This window comes from Marmota monax, unplaced genomic scaffold, assembly GCF_021218885.2.
Source record: "Marmota monax isolate L192 unplaced genomic scaffold, Marmota_monax_Labrador192_F-V1.1 WCK01_AAM20220418_F8-fsc00010, whole genome shotgun sequence".
NCBI classification, from domain to species: domain Eukaryota; kingdom Metazoa; phylum Chordata; class Mammalia; order Rodentia; family Sciuridae; genus Marmota; species Marmota monax.
In genome coordinates, this window is record NW_026692321.1 from 11,982,377 (window position 1) to 12,003,456 (window position 21,080).

Here is a 21,080-nt window from a genome sequence, read left to right on the forward strand (position 1 = left end):
CCCTATATTAATTGCCTCTTGAGGTTTGTGTTTTGTGAAATATACTTTGGAACTGCCATACAAATATTTGAGGTTTCAGTGAACTTACTCTTGACCTTTTGCCACATTTAATTATATTGAACATAATAAAGTAGGTAGATTCATTATTGGAAAACAAAAAAATAAGCAAAAAGACTCAAGAAATTGAGTTACAATTTTTTTAGAGTTATAACATGGTGACTAAAGGTAATAGCAACGTACTGATTCCCAAATATTGCCAACACTAGCAATTTTAAGTGTTCTTACCATACAAAAAGTGATAAGTATGTGAGATAATGCATGTTTCAGTCAACTTTTTAGCTGCTGTGACTAAAAGACCTGACAAGAACAACTAGAGGAGGAAAAGTTTATTTGATGGCTCACAGTTTCAGAGGTCTCAGTCCATAGACAGCAGACTACATTCCTCCGGGCTGGAGGGGAGTCAGATTATCATGGCAGAAAGGCATGGAGGAGGAAAGCAACTGGGTACATGGCAATAGAAGCATAGAGAGATTGATCTCATCTCATAAAATATATACTCAGAGGCACACCTCCAATGACCCACCTATCAAAGAAGTAACATTGATTGGGTTAAGGCTCTCATAATCCGATCATTTATTCTCTAAACCTCTTGTATTGTCTCACACATGAGATTTTGGGGGACACCTAATATCTAAATTATAACAATACATATGTTAAGTAACCATTTAGCCATTCCACAATGCATATTTCAAAACAACATGCTGCATAGAATACATGTATGCATATTTTGTCAATCTAAAAATAAATAACAAAAATTTCAAAAATTGAAAAAACCAAGTTGAATTAAGATTTTTTTTTGTAATTTTTAGCACTTCAATAACTTTTTTTTTAGCTGAATAGATACCTAGTTGTTGAATAGATACTCTTGTATAACTCTTGTTGTAATTTCAACAAAATTCTGTTCCTTTTCTCTAGCCTTCTTTTCCTGGCTAATTTCTTCCAAAACAAAGCCCAGCATTCCACCAGAATAATGATGCTGTTCTGTAAGACTTAAACTTTGCTTTACTGAGAATTTCTACTTCATCTTCAAAATTCAAGTGAGCAACCCCTGATGTAATTGTATTTGGAGAGAAAGCATTTAAGGAAGAGATTATGCTAGGTGAGTTTATAAGGGTGAGACCTGAACTAAATAGGATTTGTGTCCTTATAAAGGGACACTGGATTATTCTCTCTCTTTCTCTAAACTTGTGCACAGAAGAAAGACCAGGTGAGGACAAGGCAAAAGGTGAGAGAGGCCTCCTCAGAAACTAAACTGTTGGCACCTGGAGCTTGAACTCTCACAGTCTAAAACCATGAGAAAATATTTTCTGTGGTTTAAACCACTGAGTCTGTGGTATTTTGTTATGGCAGCCTTAGATGACTAATACACTATCACTGTGTGCTTGAAGAAACCAGCTTCTTTCTTGCCAGCCCTCGCTACACAGGTGTGCACAATAAGCATAGATACAGTGCTAGTTCCTTATTGCTTCACTACCATTTAATACAAACTTTTTGCTTAAAACAATACCCATTGATTATCTCACACTTTCCGCGGAACAAGAGTGTGGGCCCAGCTTTGCTGGACCTTCTGCTCAGTCTCACAGGATTGCAATCAAGGGTTTGGCTGGAACTACAGTCACATCTGAGGTAAAAAGTCTTCTTCCAAGTCCAGAATTGGCAGAACTTATTTCCTTGCAGCTGCAGAATTAACAGTAGCTTTTTCAAGCTCTGCAGGAGAAATTTGAAGCTTCCAGTTTCCTATAAAGAACTAATCTCACTAGGTCAGGCTACTGCTATATTTTGGATCTGAAAAGCTTACCAATGGACCATGTGTTAAAGGCTTGGTCTCCAGAAAGGTTCTACTCGAAAGGTGTTAGAACCTTGAGGAGGTGGGCCTAGAGGGAGGTCTTTAGATCATCCGGAGTGCATCATAAAAGGAACTCAGCCCCTTCCTCTTCCTCTCTTTTGCTTCCAAGTCATGAGTGGTTTTCTTCCACCATGAGCTTCTGCTATGATGCATTACCACAGATCCAAAGCAATAGGGCCAGTTGATCAAGGACTGAAGCCTCTAAAGTTATGAGCCAAAAGAAATATTTCCTTTTATAAGTTGATTATCTCAGGTGTTTGTTATGGTAATAGAAAACTAACACACCCACTCAGTAACTAATTATTTGAATCTGACTTTGACTGATTCAAAGTCAACTGCTTAAGGCCCTTAATTACATCTGCAAAAATCTCTTCTTCTTTAGAATTCATCATCTGCACAAATCCTTATCAAACTCAAGGCAAGGGCTTTATACAGATTGTATATACCAAGGGGTGAGAATCTTGAAGGGCATCCTAAGTGTCTGTTTATCATAGATAGTTTCTTATTACTATTTAACACTAAAATGTAGGCCCAAAGCTTTGATATGTAGTCCCTGCTGCACTAAAGCTTAAAAAATGTGCAAATAAAAATACTTTTATTTTTAACAATGAATGGCCATAAGGATTATAAACAGTCAAGTTGGCAGGAGTTCTGAGAAGCTCTCTCTGTCTAGATTTAAGTCTTTTTTAGAGAACAAAGTATCATCTAGACCTTTAAAGATAAACTGAAGTTAAGTCAGATAATGAAACAAAACTGAGTTTTAAACTGTGCAGGTGTATTTTGAGAGACTGATGTGCCTTTGCTATTGAAAAATAATACCGTTTTTAGAAAAAAAAAGCATCAGAAGAAACGCTTGTTCTGTAAGTGTATAACATTTATTTTTCTTCATGTTGTCCTCTTTTATCTATAACATTTTAACTTAATTGAATCAATGTTTCTAAATATTCATTTACCATAACCTTTTTATTGCTTGCCTTCAGTCACCAGTCTCTACCATGCAGTCTTCTTAGCTTGTTACTTGGATTGAGTGGTTTCATTTAGAAAATACATAACAAGGCAGAGAAATAAGTGTAGTTTACTATTACCATCATAGGACAAGTGGTCATTCCCTCTTTCCAGTCCAAAATGTCTTTATTTGTAAACTTCCTTGCTTACCTAGATTTCTTTGGTACCTCAGGATAAACTATTTATTCTTTATTATTGTTATATATTTCTACAGTATTTAAGTTTTTTACTTTAAAACTTTCATCTAACTTATAATTACTTTTTGAAGAATTATCCACACTAGGTTTGAATATATCCATGGACATGGAGTGTATCTTCTTCACTGTTGGTGCCTAGCACCTGGCACTGTTATTTACTGACCAAATGAACAACAATTATGATCTTGTTAAGTTAAATTGCTCTTATTTCAATATGCCCAGTCAACATTTAAAATAATCAGACAGTGGTGAGGCTTTTCAATGTTATGTAACTTTAACCAATGATAAGTCTTACATGTGGTCTTTGTCCAATTTCTGTTACCAATAATACAATACCAAAGACTGTGTAAGTTATAAAGTAGTTTATTTTGTCTTATGGTTTTGGTCCAAAGTTGAGAGGTGTCATCTGGAAATGGCCTTCTTACTGGAAGAGAAGGCAACTCAGGCTATCATGTGTTTAGAGAAGGGAGAGCTAGACACCTATACAAGCTCCATTTGTTAGCAAACTTACTCCTGAGATAACCCATTAACTCATTAATCAATTAAATACATGAACTGAGTAATTTATTCATGAGGGCAGATCCCTAACCACTTCTTGAAGGTTACATCTGGTTCCATTCCCTAATATATCATAATATTTCAACATGAATATCAGAGGGCAAACTATACTAAACCCATAGCACTACCCATTAGAATATTATATTTTTTTTTTTAATAGACTGAGGGCAAGTAATGGCAGCCTCATCTGCATAGCATATTGAGGTAGAAAGTCTTGGGGCCAAGTAGAATCCTTAAGGGTGCAAATTCAGGATGGTCAGAGGACTCACATCATAAGACAAGCCCTGCTCAGAAAAACTAAGTTGAATGCTAGCATAGTGGTAGTACCTGACAAATTCAGAAGGCAAGGTATGGATGAAAATGGGGAAATGTGCAGATCAGTAGTCAAATGTTAAATGGCAGTATGAAATCAACTGCAAGGAAAGGATTCAAAAGTGTGGTTTAGAGCTAAGACTTTGAACAATAAGAGTAGACAAGAACTCTTGCTTTATATTGTGCCTTATATATGGTGTGCCCTTTGGAAGGAGAATAGGGTGAGCTTGGTGACCTAAGGAATAACACAAAGTAGGGGAGTTTTCATGCCCTAAGTTTATCCCTTTTGTGGATATATAGGATAATATTCTCTGATATTTATAAATCTCAACCTATAAATGAGCCATAATTATTTTATAATGTTGTTTCCTGTTGAAACTAAAACATTTCCCCATGGATCAATGCAATGTGAAGGTTAATTAAACTTTTAAGATAATTCAAGAGCACTATACAGGATTTTCCCAAGACTATTACATAAATGTTTAAATGGATATTTTAGGGAAATTGAGTGGATTTTATCTTTTTAGATTGCTTTATAGGAAATGGTTCAAATGTCAGTGTTGTGTTGACCGTTTCTCAGTCATAAATAACTTAAAGAGTTTTGCAATTAACATTATTTTGTTTGAAAATTATATATATATGTATATGTATATTTTTTGATTTCCCCATCTTGTGGGAGTAAATGCATTAATTTCCATTTTAAGCTTTTATTTGATGCTAAAATTAGAACAACTTGTTCAAATCCTGTAGTTTTTATCTTAACTATTGCTAAACTCTTACTGAACATCTTGGCTTAACTTTAGTTTTGGAAAACTATCAAAATCTTTTTCTTCCTCGTTAATTTCTTCAGATTCAATTAAATTTTCACTTTCTTCATTGGTGAATTATTTCATTAGTCATCTCTTTTTCCGGATATACACCTTAATTTTTTTCTGCAGTGGCTCAGTTTAAATAGTAATTCCATGTTTTCTTATTTGGGAGCATTATAACATGTGTGTGGTATAAGTTTGGTTACATATTAAACTATTACCTGACTCAGCTTCAGGACTATGAGGAAGCTTTTGAAGTTCCTCTCTTTTAACCCCTTTTAATTTACAGATGGAGAAAAGAAGTTCACAAAGGGTAAATAATGTGTTCAGTATCAAATGACGTTTTAAAGCTGAGACATAACCTGAATTGGGATGTCATGTATGACTTTTTTGATATACCATACTACTTTATTTTAGCATTCAGATTTTAGGCTAGACTTCTTTCCTATGTCCAAAAGATGTCACATGTGCAATTTTCTTGCAAATACCATAATTAAAAAATATAAATATATTAACAGACTGTTTAGATGGAAAGGGCCATAAGCTTATGCATTTCCTCTCAAACATTAAACAGATTAGTTTGTAGTAATAGGACACTGAGACCATTAGCATCAGAGAACTTAGTTTTGAAGCCACGCGCCCTGAACGGTAGAGATGGTTCACAAACATTGCTTAGTAGTTTACACTCACAGAAAAAAAAAAAAAAAGACTCAGCCACATTAACTTGTAGAATGTGGTAATGTTGAGTTGGAGTAGGAAAATGTTGCACTGTGATTGAGATACTTCCACACTACAGAGGTTACTCAGATTTTAATCAGTCTTTCAACTAGCATTTTACTGAGTTCACATGGTCAGACAGGGATGGAAGGTGTGTTCTCTGCCTTCCATATGCTCTTAATTTGTGGTTAAAAGGAAGAGGTGATAGAAAGTTGGAGGGGAGGCTCTAGAAATCATTGGCCACTCCCTGGGACAGAAGGAAGAGCTCACACTACAGTGATGATCTCCTTCTCTCTTTGTGTTTCCATTCATCTGATTTTATTGTTCCTGTGCCATTTCTCCCTTTGCTGCCCACTGTCCTTGTTCTCTGATTGCTCCCATCTGCGCCAACCTTGTTGTAGTTCTAAAACTATTTATTATAATTGTTCCCTGGAAGAACTTGAGGTCCTACGCTGAGGAACTTCATATTTTCCAACAAAAGTAGTGTGAAAATTGCACATAAACAAGAATTATTGTATGAGACAAGCTCATCCAAGACAAATCATCCACACTACCAATTTCTGGCACAGCCCTATCGCTAACCATCCATCTTATTCATACTTGAGGCTCAAGTGCCTGTCTTACCTCATGCTCTTTCCTTCCCTCCTTATTTTCTGACATTTTCAGTTCTTGCCAAATGTTTTTTGATTAGAAGTTGCATAAGTTGCTACCTGGTCTGTACTGGTACCCTCAACCAGCCTGTGATTCATATTGAGTGCCAAAACTCTATAATGGCAGGTTGGAATGAGTGTATTTGCTGGTAAAAGTTTTATTGTTAATGCAACTGCTACTCAGACCTGGAATAACTAGTTAAAAGATGTAGGTCAGTTATTGAATTATGAATACAATTTGTCTTTAGCAAAATACAATTTCTTTATAATGGCATTAGGGCATACAGGAGAAAGACTAGGGATCTTCAATGTCAGAACTAAGTAATGGCTACAGTTTCATGTTCTCTCCCTTAGTTTAGAGGAAAATAATAATTGTCTACTTTCATGTGTTCCTGTTGTGAAGTTATGTGGAATATCACATTTAATCTTCATAGTAATACTTTGAAGTAGATTACTGTATTCCCATTTCATAGATGTGGAGTCTGAAACTTGTTGAGTTTATAGTAAATGCCTAGCCTTGTCACAACTATTAGGTGTCAGTTTAAGGATTGAACCCAGGTCTGTCTGTCTCCAAGGCTTGAGCTCTTAATCACTGTATTTTAATGGGGCTCACTATTTCTCTTTTTGGAAATGAGTTTTATGCTCTTCTTATCTCTTTTCATTCAAACCATGGGAAACTTATTTATTGTATGTCTCAAACACACATTCTGATAAAAGGATCCCAAGTTACTTCACGGGAATGAGCACTCACTATTAACTTCATTTTTCAACAGAGCATTAGGTTAAATGACCTTCCAAAATTTGTCCACCTCTCAAAGCCTGTGATTCTGGAGCAGGGTCTTACTCTTTGGAGAAACAGTCTATCCAAAGAGTACCCCGCCTCAAAATGGGAAGTATGTGAGGGTCTCCCAATGTATTAAAAAAACCAGAATTATACCCTGACCCAATGGGAAACAGTACATTAGCTCCCATTTTATGTCAGGCAGACCTAGGTTCAGTACCCTGATGTGCCACTTATAGCTGCATAGTCTCAGATAAGAAATCTTATTTCTTAGAGCCTAATATCCTTTTCTGTAAAATGACAATAAAAGGACATTTCTCAGAATTGAGATAGCATTGGTAATAGTACTGAATTCAGTCTCTTTCACATGCTCTGGACATTGTGCTTCCTATCATTCTAATTTGACTATTCACTTGACTGTTTCAGTCTTAATTTTTTTAAGATGAAGCTCATTTCTTAAAATACCATTACTTTGAAAAATCATGATCATTGCAATTAAGATAAGGTATATCTTTTCAGAAACAAAGTCTTTATTAACCAATGGACAACTTATAGAAATTCAAAATGATAGGTGACTTCACAGATAATACAATCCAGACTTACTATTTTTCACATCAGCACTGAAGTCTGCTCAGGAAGCTAAATGAATTACACAGCAAATTGATACAGTCAAGGCCAGACCACCTTTCTCCTAATTCCAGGCCCAATATTTTTGCTGCAGAATGCTGATGAGCTCAAAATAAGGATTAAAGTTAGAAGGAAGGCTATTTAAACCACATTATAAATATGACATTTATATGTACTTTATTTCTGTTTGCATCCAAGTAGTTGTTTGCACATTAAATATTATTAGAAGTAAAGAATTAGGGCAAAAAGGGAACCTAAACAAAAACTTAGATTATGGAATCCACCAGACCTGCATTTAAGAAATGTTTTGGTTTTATCACCTTGACATTTAAAGAGTCTCAGTTTCCTTATCTGGGGAATAATGATCATACTTTTCAAGTTGTTAGAAGTATTAAATGAGATATTACATTCAAAGCATTCAGTGGAGTGATAGCACACAGTCATTATATCATAAGTGCTTTTAGTGGTAATGATATTAACATAAAGCCAATAAGAACCACCGTGGTCATCACTGTAAGTAACTACCTCATCCTAGCATGAATTCACGTTAGCGGAATCAAAAAAATTTATGATTCTGATTTCTAATGAAAGTCAGTAGATTTTAGGACCAAAGAGATGCACTGCATTTTGAGGTAGGTAAGATAACCTTTGACTATAGCCTTTTCCTGCCACTGACTGATTTAGGGAACTTTCCATAAGTACCCAGAGAGAGCTGAGTAGTGAACCAGTGCTTGAAGTTACAGTGCATGGGATTTTCCAAAATATGACCAGAGAAGAAGTGCTATTTTTACTAGAAAGACATTTGTATTTATGTGGCCTTAGGTCATCTATGGGCTAAAAAATAATTAAGAAAGATATTAATGTCAAATAATGACAATACTGTAAATTACTGAATAAAACTAGAATTATAAACAATTCCCATTTGTCAATTCTTCTATTTAAAGGGCTTTAGTAATATCAAGGATAGGTTTGAGCAAGAGTGTGTACTGTTGTTTTTAATAAAGACTTTGGCTAAAGGAGCAAGTTTGATATAATGATAAAAAACATTAGGGTAAACATTATCTTAGTTTTTTCATTTTTGTCTTGAATAATTATTGAGATGCATTTTTCTTATCATGATATTTTTGAATCATAAAAATCTGAAAAATTAAAAATAATCAATTCCTCTTAATTCTGTTATACTTTCCAATCTCAGAAATGCAGGATTTGCTGTTTTAAAGTGAAAAGTCTCCTAACAAATCATAAATTCCACAGTTCACCTTATATCAAGAAATCTAGTATCTTTGGGAGCCAGACCTTACAAAAGCAAAAGTCTCTTCATATCTATTTGCAAATAATCTCTTTAATTACTGGTATTAGTTGCATTGGTGAGAAAGTATTTATTATTTAGAAATGTTTTTATTAAGTTATGAGGGCTTTGCTGAGTTTCTGAGGTTGGCCTACAACTTGTGATCCTCTTGCCTCAGCCTCCAAATCACTGGGATTACAGGGGTAAACCACGGCCTGGCTTTCAATCATTTGATTCTTTTAGTCCAGTTAATAACAGTATGTGGAAGGAATGGGAAGATGTGCTGAACAGGAAGCAGGCTCAATGCAAATTTTGTAAATTAATTCAATATGGAATCTTAGAATCAGTTCCTGGAGCCCAATCTGATTAGACACTGTAAAAACACATTGTTGAAATACAATAATGGATTTGTAGAAAATGGCATATATTTGACCATTTGTTTCTTTCATCTCTGTCAATACTTTTAATCTTAAATATTTTAGTATATTCTAATAATATAATTTTTCACACTTGAAAAAAGCTACAAGTTCAGAAAAATCAGAGAGAGATGAATTAAGTGACACATGACCAATGTCCAGAACAGATATTTCTCACTTTAATCATATAATCTCAAACTAAAGAGCAAACAGAAATCTCAGAAATAGGAAAGAACTTTGAATCAATCACTCTAAAAGAAGACATGTCTCTCTTGGGAAAGGTCCCAGACCCCTTCAGAAAGGTTCATATATCTATGTGTCTGTCTGCACACATTTCTCATGTCTGTCTTTCTGTCCAGAACAATACTGTCCCTGCTCGCCTGTTGGGTCCTAATTGTTTTTACTGCTGTGTAAATATTTCAGAATTTGGAATATTTCCACTTGCAATCATGTCATCTTTAAGAAATTTGAGCAAGCGAAGAGTACATGTTATCTTTAGTTGTGATGAGTTGATTCATTGCCGGATGCTAGTTAGCCAAAGATAGAAGCAATTTTTATGCTATTAATCACGTTTCCCGCAAACTCTATAGCAATTTTAAAAAAGGAAAGTTATAACAAACATTTCATCCCTTATTGTCATCTTAATGTTTGAAGAGTGTCTCATGCTTCTTAGAGGGAGGCTAGTGTACCTACACACAGTGCAGATCTATAAAAATGAAGCAGCTGCTGTATGTGCAACTTGAAGGGAAATCATTTTACACCAGTAGGAAAATTCACATAAGATTTGAGTATTTTTTTAAAGTAGAAAATAATCTCCTTATTTTTGTGGTTTGTCTTAGACAATAAACTTGAAGTTGGGGAGAAGAGATTGTGCCCTGCATGTTGGAATCTGTGAGGCAGAGCTCAGCCAGGCTATGAGCTGGGCCATGAGCCTCTTTTCTGACCTTGTGTCAACCTTGCACAAGAGTTGGACTGATGTAGTGATCTTCTGTGAAGTGGAAAAATGAATTGCATTTACTTGGGAACTGTTTATAGAGTGTTCATCATGAGTCACAAACTATGTTAGGCACTGAGGATATAAAGATATATAAGATGACCTTCATAGCACCCTATATATCACACCTTTAGGAGCAAGGATGATAAATGAAGATACACATGTCCCTTCCACATGGTAAAGGCAAGTGGCATCCCTAGGGCCTTGTCTATACTCTTTTTTTCTACCAGTTCAGTGTTGCTGGATGGAATGCTTCACCTTCTAAGCCTGTTTTTTTTTTTTAATTGAAAAATGGATTGGCAATGATAATACTTCTTTAAGAAGGTTGTCACTAAGGTCAAATAAGAACAAAATAAAAATATCTCATAAATAGTAAAGTGCTAAACATATGAATAATTTTAGGAAGGAAATTTGGCATAGTAGATGAGACATGAGTTTGGAGGTCACTGAACTCAGTTTAAATCTCTGTTCTACAACTTAAAATTTAGTTGAAATTGAGTTGTTATGAAGAGTAAGTAAAATAATTTATTCACATATTTATATATCCATCCATTCATTCATTTAACAAAGTTATTAAATACTTACATGCCAGGTACTCTTCTGGAACTGAATGCAGAAAACTCTGTCTGCATAGTTTTCAGCCTATTTCAGCCTTTGCTGGCTATGCAATCTTTGTTGCAATTACTCAACTCTACTGTACTGGGTGAAAACAGCCATAGAGAATGGATAAACAAGTGAGTTTGCTGTGTTTTGATATACCGTTGTTTCCAAAATCATAGGGTGAACTGGGTTGGCCTGTGGGCTATAGTTTGCTACCCCTACCTGTTATAAAGGGTAATCATATCCCTTAATCCCATGCTGATTTTCTTTCTTTGGGCGTGATACACAAAACATAAGTCAACAAAGATGCCCAATAACTGCTAGTGCCATTTCTCTGTTCGATTATAGAAATGACTTTTGTCCCTTCTAGTGACATAGAGCAGGAGCTTGGTGAATGTTTACAAAATTCATCTCTGCAGAGACATTTTCTTCTTGTTCTCTGGTTTCTGCAATTTTTTTTTTTTTTTTTTTTAGTGTTGGACACACAGTTGGTAATTAGCAAATAAACAAATAAATAAGGCAAATTTGCAAATTTTTATTTACAAATTGCATTCCTCAACAAGATTTCAAGGCCAAACATACTGCTAAGTGTCTGCCTTTTGGGAGTCATTTATTATTTTCCAAACTTTTGTGGGAAGCATTTGGTATACATTGACTCCAAAGTGAACTCTAATTCTGCACAAGTCACACTCCAGGAAAAAAGTCAAGTTGTCAGCCCCAGGCCTTGGAGAGTTCCTCCTGGTCTCCTGCAAAGGTTCAAAAAGCCTTATCACAGAGGCCCATGCTTTTATGCTTAAAGCTTCTTTTCAACTATAAGGAAGAACTATAATATGCATTGAAATTTATTTCCATGCTGTATTTTGTAGCAGGATATGTTTCTGAGCTCTTTGCTGCTTTGAAAAACTATAAGAATAAAGAAATCACAGAGTCTCAGATTCTGTAACTGCCACCTTTTCCAACTATGCTGGATCTCATATGATTGCTTTCTCCTCTTCAAGAGATCCATGGACGTGTGGGTATGCAGGAATAGCTATAACACTCCACGCCCTGCCCCCCAATTACATGGACAAAAGACAGAAAATGTTTTCATGAATCACTAAGTATGATAAAATTGCTGTCTTGAGACTATATCAATATCATTCATTCCTAAACTATGGAAAAAGTTTTCTAAAGTGGTTGATGATTGTATTGATTTGGGAGTTTAGAAATTGGGAAGTGTTTTAAATGGAATTAATTTTAATTTGAAAGTAAATTACTAGATTGTTTTTGATTTATATGATCAATAATATTTTTAGACTTTAGCACATAATCATATATTATCGAATCACATGTATATTGTCTACTATGTCTTGGACATATTTTACCCTCCTAATCATACTATGAGCTGAGTGATATTGATATTCCTAAGAATATAACTGGAGGAGAAAAATCTTCTAAAAATGAAATACAGTCACAAGCCTAGAATCTTGATGTCAGGCACTCTGCATCCAAAGAGAGAGGTACTCTATGATTTATAAAGCTATTTCTCTCTCATAGTTCTCATAATATAGTGGAACAGGGATTGAATCCTTAGCAGAATTACTACTTAAATATAGAATTGCTTATATATAAATGCATAATATGAATGTCAGTCTATTTTAGGTAGTAACAATGTACAGCAGGATTTTTCTAGGAAACCCCTCTAATGTTGGCCACAATTGCAACAGCCCATTAATGTCTGAATTATGTTTCATGGAGATCAGTTTTGAAGGTTATAATTTCACTGTTCTCTGAATCTATTTGATAACAAGCCATACCATAGATACTCTCTGGGAAGTATTTGAGGAATTCATCTGTGAGTTCTTAGATGAGAGTTTCTCTAGAAGAGCATCAGGAAAAATTACACGTTTTCTACGACTTGGCTCATATTCATATTTGCAAATATTAAAAATGGTGAAAATCTGAAGATGGGAAGATAAGTAAACAATGTCTAGACTTGGAATTAATATTGTCCCAAATCACAAGATTATTATGATATTTTTATGAAAAAATAAAACAACAGAGTTGAGTGAATTAAGAACAAGTCCAAAGTCCAATCTTGGCCTTTAAAGACCTCCAGATCTCACCCCAACTAGATATTGACCTCTTTTTCTCCAGTCCTCTTGGCTGCTGGCTCCACACTGTCCCCTGTTGCTGTCTTCCTGGCTGGTACTTTGGCGTACTTCCCTCTGCCCATAGGGTCCCTCCTCCAGCAGCTCCAAGGGATCACTCCCATACTTCCTTCAGGTCTCCGCTCAGTTGTAATCAATCAGAGCTGGTTAGAGCAGCCTCCCCTGACTACCCTGAACTGTCCCCAACCTCAGGTCCCTCATTTCATAATCTTTATTATCATCTGGCATGTATCTTGTTTTTTAGTGTTGGACACACAGTTGGTAATTTACTGTCTATTTCTGTCACTAGGGAGCAAGCTGAATGAATAAGGGGACATTTTTTGTTCACTGATGTATCCTCCACACTAGAAGTGTCTGGGGACCTAATAAATATTTGTTGAGTGAATGAACCAAGGATAAAAGGGGAGAAATTCAAATGCATACCATATCCTTGCAGTTGCTGAGACTGTTGAGAACTGTAACAGTGACCACTGGGTGGCCACAGCTGCCTTCCTCATCCATTTGGAGTCACACTCCCTGCTGACCATACTATGTCAGGGAGCTGTGTATGCCACCATTCTTCTGAGTGAAGGCCTGACAATTGTTTGACTGGGTTCTACTTGCCCAAGGACAATGAGTCTTTAAAAGACCTGCCCCATTATGTTTACTAAGTCCCTCATTGATTTATTGAACATTTACTGAGTGCCTATTGTATTCCAAGACTTAAGGACAGATGTGAGTGCTCTAGGGACCCTGCTCCAAGGAATTAGCTCAGGTCTCTTGGAGCAGCAAGTGAAAAGAAAGTCACATTGTTTGCTAATTAGTGCTCTGCCTTAGAACTGGAGGTTTTATAGTGAGCAGGGAAGGCACGCCACCTAGCCAGTGGCCAGTGTGAGAGAACATGCTTCCAAAACAGAATGACAAAATTTTGAAGGAAAGAAAAGATCATTTTGTGGAAGTGGTGAAAGTCTTTCCAGGAAGAGGAAAGAGCTGAGATAATTTGGCACAATTGAAACTGAATTATTGTGCCTGGAGGAAGAAGAACTAGGTGAGAGAAGACATAAAGCTGTGCTTTGTACTGCAGGGAAGAATTAAACTTTTCTAAAGCAGAAAACATATCAAAGGAATGTTGGGTGACCTGGCCTGCTGTTGTTTCTTTGTGATTCAGGAAGCAAAATACACAAAACACTCAACTGCAGTAATTTATCATTCTATACTCATTCTCCTAGCTTTAGCTTGAATATTTGCTTTGTGCCAGGTACTATGTTTAGATTCTAGAAGTACAGAATTAAAATGAATGCTTGGTGCTAGAAATATTGGACTAAAATACTTTTCTTGTCAATCAGTTCATATCTAGGAAGCTATACATGCAATTAAGATATAAATGCATATCTAAGCTGGCTTCATAGATGTAAAACCAGGGCCCTTTGCTCAAAAGGATTCCACCCTTGGTTTAATGCCCAGTTATTATTGCCTTTAAGTTTTAATTTTTGAACAAGTGGTCTCAAATTTTTCTTTCTTTCTTTCTTTTTCTTTTTTTTTTTAATTTTTGCCATGGGTTCTGCATCTGAAGTGAAATTGTCAAGTTAATTTAGAGCAATTGTATTTAAACAATGGTCTAAGGGCCAAATTCAGCACCCCATCTTACTTTTGCAGGGTCTGTGAGCTATGAATAGGTTTTACATCCTAAATAAAATAAAAAAGAAAAATCAAAAGCCTTTATCATTTCATTACATTAAAATTATTTGAAGTTCATCTTTGTGTCCATAAAATATTTTACTGGTACACAGCCATGTTTTTGTTTTAGTCTCATTAGTGCCTGCATTCCTGGCACTATGGTACAATTTTAATCGACTATGTGATTGCAAAGCTTAAAATATTGAATATATGAACCTTACGTCAAAAAGTTTGCTGATCTTTGTCTAGAAGATAATCTTCTATTTTAATTAATAGACTAGTTAGTTTAACTACTTTTCCATTTTCTGTTAGAGTTGTAACTTAATTTTCATTTTCTTGCTGTCTCTAAACAGTGTAAGCTTTGAGTGCTCCTTTGGATCCCCAGGTATGGAGAGATGGTACCTGATACACACTAGTCACTCCAAAATATTTAATGGAAATTCGAGATGACTGAGATGTGCATCTTCTCTTTCCTGTTTTATTTCAGCTTCTTAAAGCAGTGAAATTACAGGAGAAATCTGCATTAACAAGGTTTTTTGGACAGTGCTCTGACTAAAAAGATATGTCATGCTCATGCTCCATAAACGTTTATGACAATGAACTGGGTGCACACTAGTTGCTACTTAGCTTAGCATTGCTACTATCTGCTGACATCTTTTACAAGCAGGATCTTCATCAGCTTATAAATTCTTCAATTTTGTTTGCGAGTTTTAAGGTGAAAGAATGATGATAACAGTCAATTTTTTAAAAAAATTTTTGTTTTGCATTTGTTGTTCAAATAGTCTTAATTGCTTTATTACACCACTCACTGTTTCCTAATAAAGTCACATGAGAATTTACCTTTAGAATTTAGAGATCCATACACAAGACAAAACATAACTATTGTCTGCCTTCTCTGTTGAAATGATTCCTTTCAGATGACAAATCTAGGTTCATTTTGCCCTGGCATCCTGGAAAAGCATTTCAAATGTAGTTAGTCCAGGATAATTGTGATCTTTTTTCCTCTGGTTCTAATATCCTATTTCTAGTTTTCTAGCCAACTATAAACTTTCTTTATGTTCTTATGTATAACAGATGGACTAAAATGAACTTAACATAGGCTGGGGAATGTGGCAACTAACTGGCAGAGTGTCTATCTAGCATGAGCAAAACCCTGGATTTGATCTCCAGAACTAAGATTTTAAAAAGGCTTAACATGCTCAGTCACTTTAGAACTATTCTGCTGTATTATAAAACTAAATGCAAAATTATATGACTTATGATTAATCTGAAAAATCAAAGCAAAAATAATAAAAACAAGTAAATGCAATGTCTTCCTCCTAAAGCCTAGAGAATTTAGTGCATCAAAGGTGTCTACACATCTTGTTTATATGCTTGTAACTTCCAAAACTGTATATTTTCAGACCTGATTGCAAAAGTAGTGTATCCAATTGTTATATAACATCTCCACTGGCTACTTAATAAATAGTTGAAACTTAACAAACCCCAAACTGAACTCTTATTTTTCCCTCTAGGGTTACTTCTCCCCTAGTGCTCCCAGTCTCAATGATATTGTCCTAACAGCTGCTGAAAGCCTGGAGTTTCTTTTGACTTTTTCTTTTTCTGTTACCACTAACTTCTCCCTTCTAATCCCCGAGCAAGTATTTTAGCTCTACTTACAAATTATGGCCAATATGTCCTCTTTTCTCTAGCCTGCACATTGCCTGCTGAACCATAGGGATCCCTTGTGTCTTCTCTCAATTGTGGCCAGGGCTTCCTGAGGCTTTCAGCTTTTGCATGACAGGCAGAATGATATTTTATTTTATTACGAAATATTGTGAACAGGCAAAAACTGTGGATAATATAGAAATATAGTAAAGAAAACAGACTAATACAGAGTCTTGAGCTCAAGTTCAAACATCTATAATTAAGTGATGCAGATTAAATAGTTGAATGATTACCTGTACTTGGAAGATAGCAGTCAAAGGACATAATGCTTGAGGGAAGACTATCTTATAATTGATTAGTGGTTCACTTATAGGTGAAATGACCTGCAAACTGAAAGCATGTAACATTTCAATCCAGGTGATAATGGCTTAATGTGGCTGGCAAATGAGGCTTATGGGAATCTGACAAGGGTGGATATGAGAAAAGGTAAGGTATAGACCAAACATAGAAAAATATATTGTTGAATTTTCCTTAGTGTAATTTTTGACCCCTAAATATTCCCTATTTATGGCTTTTTGTCAAATCAGTGGCAGAATTCAGAATTTCCAGTGTCCAATTTTCTTTTTTTTCTTTTTTCATAAGTAAAAATTACCTTTAAAACCCTTGAGGGAATGGGTTTGGTCTGCTTTGTCACTTTTATATACACAGTTTTAGGGTAATGTTTCTTGTTAGGAGCTAAAATATTTGGGGTAGGTAAAAAGATGGTTTTATTTGCTTTTGTTCATTAATTAAGGAAATAGACAATGAACTAACTTTTTTATATTGGGTATGTCGTAGTGATTGGCCCTTGTCTAAATGGATGTGTCCTGTAGTAAAGATGAAGAGCTTAAAGAGATAACTCCACATTAGATATCATTGCTGCAGTATCTACAGGTGTTAGAAGGACCAAGATGAGCAGCTAACCCTTCTCAGGGGCAGGGGAAAGTGATATGTCAGATTCTTCCTGGTGAAACTGTTAACTGGATCTTTGTGTTGAATAATGATTAAGAATTAATTCAGAGAAGAAGAAATAACATTACAAGTATAAAAACAGCATGATGAATAAATGAAATCTAGAAATAATTCAGTATTGCTAAGACATAAAGTATAAATAAAGTTGAAGTGAGGAGTGTGATCTCATTGATGGAAGGTCTTGCCAGCCATACCAAGGAGTTTGTGAGCATTAAGTAGCCACTGAAGGGACTTTTCAGAGGATAACAAAATAAGATATATTTTAAAAGATTACTTCTGGGGATATAAGACAATGGTTGAAATGGAAATTTTAACTTCTGTTTAGGATGTAGAAATTTTCAAGAGGCCACTATTTCTACCCTAACAAAGGGAAAAACAAAACAAAACACAAAACAGAAAAGTCATACAACCATAGTTATTTAAAGCCTAGAAACAAGCTAGGAATACAAAGGAGCCAAATTCCATAAAGAGATAAGCCTTAGCTAGGAGAGAGGAAAGTCATGGCTACCCTATGACTTGGTAGAATGGTGGAAGGGGACATGAAGACACTATAAACACAAATGAAGAGAAGCAAGAAATATAATGAACTCTTAATGGAGACATGTTACATGTGGCCTGGCACATAGACTGAAAAACCTAAACTTTGAACTCCAGTCAGAGAATAAGTCTCTATCTACCCACCAGCCTTTCCTATGTGCATTCATGGAGAACAGAGACACAGAAGGCTGAAGGTTAGCCGAGTGTCACAAGAACTGAATAAGATTCCTAGTGGCACAAACTTTAATCCTCATGTATGATAGTTCACAAAGGCTGAGGGTTCAAGTAGGCAGACAATAAGATTTCTCCAGAGAATACAGAGCTTTTATTAAGTGCAAGGTAGAGGACTTGAGAAAACTGTGAGTGGGGCAGGACAGCTGAGAGAGCCCCTTCCGCAGTGAAACAGGCCTCACAGGGAGCACTACAGAGGCAACTGAAGGCTGTAAGGAGGGAATCAAGGCAGAAGGGATATGTTAAGGCACAAAACTCCAGAACAGGAGCCCAGAATAATAGAGAAATAAGTGACTTAGAAAGTAGCAAACCAGTTTTAAAATAAGGAGAGAACCTTCTGGTTTAGAAATATGAAGCCTGGATTATAAAGCTTCAAGTGTCTTCAGAGGCTGAACATGCTCAGATTCCATGTCATATTGAAGACAAAGTCCTGATCCTGACTTCCCATCATTTGAAGCTAGTAGAAAACTGTGTAACCAAATCTGCAACAAAATCCAGATGCAGATCAACTAGATTGTCTTAGCCTCCCCTGCCTCCCATCATGCATACAAACACACTATGAATAGACAGAGGGAGAGCACACACTTTTCTGGGGCAAATGTTACTGACTCTATTGGTCTTTTATACACGATATTCGTCATACAATAAAAGTGTTATACAAACGCAAAGAAGCAGGGTAATGTGTTAAGAGAAATAAAGATAGAAAAGTAGAAGCAAACACAGATGACTTGTGTTATCATAAATACTCTTTATGATATCATTATTATTTAGAACAGCTGTTGTTCTAAAGATATTTATTTACAGATATACAGGAAAAAAGCAAATCTACAGAAGCATATGTCAAATTTAAGGTGGGAAATAGAAGTTAAATAAAATCAAATGGAAATGTAAGGATTAAAAATATTATGTCAGAATTGAATAATTTATTCACTAACATTATAACATTAAGAATAGTCTAGACCCACTAGAATGAGAAGGATAGTAAACTTAAAGACAGGGCAACAGAAATTATCCAAATAAAAAAGGCACAAAAAGAAAATGATTGAAGAAATGAATTATGACATTTAGAATGTGTGGGATAATATAAAATCCTCTAATTTGGGTTTGATTAAAGTCAAGGACGAAAGAAAAAATAAAATGGAAAAAATAAATAATGAAGATGTAACAGCCACAGTTATCTAAAATTGATAATAGACATCAACCCACAGGCCCAAGTAGATACTTGAACACTGCATGGCATGAATATGAAAACAATACCAAGGAATATCATAGTCAAACAGTTGGAAAATAAAGTTCAACACAAAATCTTTAAAACAACTATCATGGGGAGTGCTACACTATGTAAATGAGAACAAAAATAAAAATGGCACTTGGCTTCTCATCAGAGAACAATAAAATAGATTTAAAAGGCTGACAGTAAAAAAAGGTCACTTTAGAATCATATAATATTTATTTTGGAATATAATTTGTAAGCAAAAATATCCTTCGAAACTGACTCAACATAATGACCACTTCAAATAGACCATTACTTATTGTTTTCCTGCAGACCTGAGCTATGAGAAATACTTAAAGTTGTTTTGCAGACTGAAGTAAATGATACTCTAGAAACACCAGAACCTGTGGGAAGGAATATAGAAGAAAACGTATTTTCAAAAAGGTATTTCAGAGAATGATATTTGTGTACTTGTGCTTATACACACAGAGAGATGAATCAAACTTGTTCATTTTGAATATAAAGACATAGGTTGAAAGAAGAGGGGGAGGAGATCTAACATGAAAATGATAAACATAAAGCTGGTGAAAACATACTAATCACAAAAAATGGGCATCAAGAATAGTATCTCTACTAGAAATAAGGAGAGAAATCTTATTTTCTCTTTATGAAAAAAGGACCAATTCCTTAAGAGTGTGATAGGGTTATTAAATAAGCATGACTTGATAAAAGAGCTTTAAAATCTATAACACAGTTGAATATATAGTTCAGTGGTAGAACACTTGTCTTGCATACAAAGAGTCCTGGGTTCAATCCCAAGTAATAAAAAATAAAATAAAATGAAGTGTGATAAAACAATTGTTATTATTAATTAGAATTTAGAGTTGGAGAGTTTTAAGACCCTTTTTCAGATATTGATAGAACAAATTGAAATAAAAATAAGTACATGTGACCATAATTAACACAGGGAATGGTAGCCAACAGTTAAAGAATGCATGCTGTTTTGAAGTTCACATGGAATGTTTAGTATATACAGGGTTATGAAACAAATCAAAATAAATTTAAGGGAACTGAAATCACACAGGATATGTTTTTGGCTATAAAGTTAATGCATTAGAATAAATTGCCATGAGATAATGGAATATCTAGAAAAGTCCCAAACCAAAGAAAGAAAGAAAGAAGGAAGGAAGGAAGGAAGGAAGGAAGGAAGGAAGGAAGGAAGGAAGGAAAGAAAGAGCAAGGAAGGGAGAGGGATAGAGAGAAAGTAAAAAAAAGTTGGAGGACTTACTCTACTGGTTGCACTATGAAGCTACCATAATCAAAAGAATATTGCTATCAGCATAAGTACAGAAATATATCAGTAAGTCAGAAATACACTCACACATATGTAATCTATTAATTTTTGACAAAGGTACCAAGTTAATCCAAAGGAGGAAAATAATGTATTTTTTACATATGGTCCTAAAAAATTGGTTATCCATACCATATAGAAAAACTTAAGTTCAACCCTAGCCTCACACCACAGGATAACAAAAATTAGTTTAAAATGAATTAAAATTCTATGAGAAAAGGTACAGCTTATTAAACTTTGTGATTATGATATAGGAGGATATCTTTGCTGTCTTAGGGTAGTAACAATTTTTTTTTTTAGAATGCAAAATGCATGAAACAAAGCAAATATAACTAGAAATTGTAATTCTTTAAAATCAATTTTTCCATTAATGGGAAGAACCCAATAAATAAATAAATAAGCTACTAAACTGTGAGAAAAAAAT